This window comes from Amborella trichopoda, chromosome 6 (genome assembly GCF_054954075.1).
Source record: "Amborella trichopoda isolate Santa Cruz 75 chromosome 6, AtrichopodaSantaCruz75HAP2 v2.0, whole genome shotgun sequence".
NCBI lineage: Eukaryota > Viridiplantae > Streptophyta > Magnoliopsida > Amborellales > Amborellaceae > Amborella > Amborella trichopoda.
The window spans coordinates 40,871,562-40,873,728 of record NC_142341.1 but is presented as its reverse complement, the minus strand read 5'-3'; the positions used below and the strand labels follow the sequence as shown (position 1 = coordinate 40,873,728).

Genomic DNA, 2,167 nt, shown 5'->3' with positions numbered 1-2,167 from the left:
ATATGTTCAGCTAATATCGTGTTGCTAGAAGATGTCTGATTGGTTACATTTGACAAAAACAACCATGGAATTGTCGTTTAGGGTGAAAGAAAGATAATAAAAAGTAAATAAATAGCCAAATAATAAAAAACTGACTTTTTTTTTTTCCAAACGTAACTCTACAACAGTACTATTTCAATTTCATGGAAAACTCAAGGTTCTTTTAAGACATCTCATAATGGCAAAAGCTATTCTACTCCCAGATGTTCAATTACTCCCTTGAATAAAATTCTACTTAAAATTGATTTTAGGACCCAAATTTTTGGGGATGTAACATCTTCAAGCATGGGTTCACTTAATTTTTTTTGTTTTTTTTTTTGTGTTTGCTAATTGTACCCTTTATGCCCTTGAGAAAGTTAATATCATGAGATCAAATAGAGACCGTCCAATTTGTAAAAGGTGAGACCAAAGTGCAAAAAAAACTCAAATTTCAATTGGTGGTGGGTAAGCATAAAGTTCTGGACGTAACAAGCGCAACCACCAGCCTAAGAAACATAATTTCCATTTGCCATGAGGGTTGTGGGGCTCTAAGTCTTGGCTAGGCTTTGAATTCTGAACTCACCATTACAAAATCACATATTGAAGAAGAATTGCATGGTAGGCCACACCACGTGCATTGAAAAATGGCCTATGCCCAACAAATCAACCGTCCCTTCCTCTTGCCAAGTTTCTCCAGCACCATGCACATGACCCATGAAGCACATGCCCTCCTTTAATATATGATGGAAGCTTTTCAAGATTTTGAACTTGTCTTCGATAAGGGTGGCAATGGGCCCCGCCAGTTCTAGTCTGGCCGTTGTCCCCAAAAGGCCGATCCAATCCTGACCCATGCTCTATTAGGGTTGGGCAAGGCCGGGCCTGGATGGGCCTAAAACAAATAAAAAAGTAAAAAAAAAAGAAAAAAAAAAGAAAAAAAGAAAAAAAAAAGAGGGCTGGGGCGCCCGGACTATTTCCCGGCCAAGCGTGCATCATATACATCTTTGTACAAGGATTAGGTTAGAATTGAATTGGTTTGTGATATAAAGTCCATGAGAAATTTTTAACTACCCAATGCAATGACTTATTCAACAAGTTTCCACCTGACTTAGGCAGCCATCTCCAATGGTTCTCTATAATGCCTGCTGTCCTTGCAGCTCCATACAGCAAGAGTGAGGAGGTGGTCTTATTCTATTTAATTAGCTTAATCTGATTTATAGAAAAATGAAGCTCATAATTGTTTTCGTTGCTCTTTCTATGATAACCTCACTCGGGTTAGCATCCGATCCTAGTCCCCTGCAGGATTTCCGTGTCGCCGACGACTACAGCAAAGGTACTCTTCTCATCAAATACTACAACACAAGCAATCCTTTAGGTTCAGTGGTCACCCTAGATAATGTAATGCAAATGCATAGGCTCAACACTCTAGGTATAGACTTCGTTCCTGGTGGCAAAAACCCTCCCCACACACACCCACTTGGCACCGAGATCCTCACGGTTTGAAGCCACAGCAAGTTGTCCCAAGGCAAAGCAAGGAGTCAGATATTCTTTTTCATCTCACTAACAAAGGAACATTCAAGCCCAAATGGGAAGGTCCGTTCATAGTCAAAAAGGTCACACCAAACGGGGCCTATGTACTGGCAAACTCGGATGGAGGAGAGGCAATGCCCCCTATCAATGGTCAATACCTAAAGAAGTATTATCCTTGATGTATCCCTAAAAGGCGGTATGTATAGCAAGAAAATAAGGAAAAAGAAAAGAAGAACATCGAGCCAGTTCAAAAGAAGTTCGTTTCTTTCATTGCATTAAAAAGAGTTACAAGTTACAATCAAAGGCCCATTAGTAGAAAGGGACCCTCTATGTCGACTTTGTGACTAGCAATCCCGAAAACCGTTTGATTAGCAAGACACTGAACAAGGGAGATGTGTTTGTGTTTCCTCAGGGCCTCATTCATTTCCAGCAAAATGTGGGCTATGGCAATTCTGTTGCGATTGCAGGTTTGAGCAGCCAGAATCTAGGGGTGATAACCATAGCTACCGCTGTGTTTGGAGCCGACCCACCAATCTCTGATGTTGTTCTTGCAAAGGCCTTCCAAATTGATAAAAAATTGGTTGATAAACTCCAGGCCAGCTTCTGGATGGATACTAACTAG

General features: G+C 40.7%; 1 pseudogene; it reads left to right on the top strand.

The window, feature by feature from the left end:
- The first annotated feature begins 1,239 nt into the window (after window positions 1–1,239).
- On the top strand, window positions 1,240–2,167 carry LOC148781766 (germin-like protein 8-2 pseudogene; annotated as a pseudogene).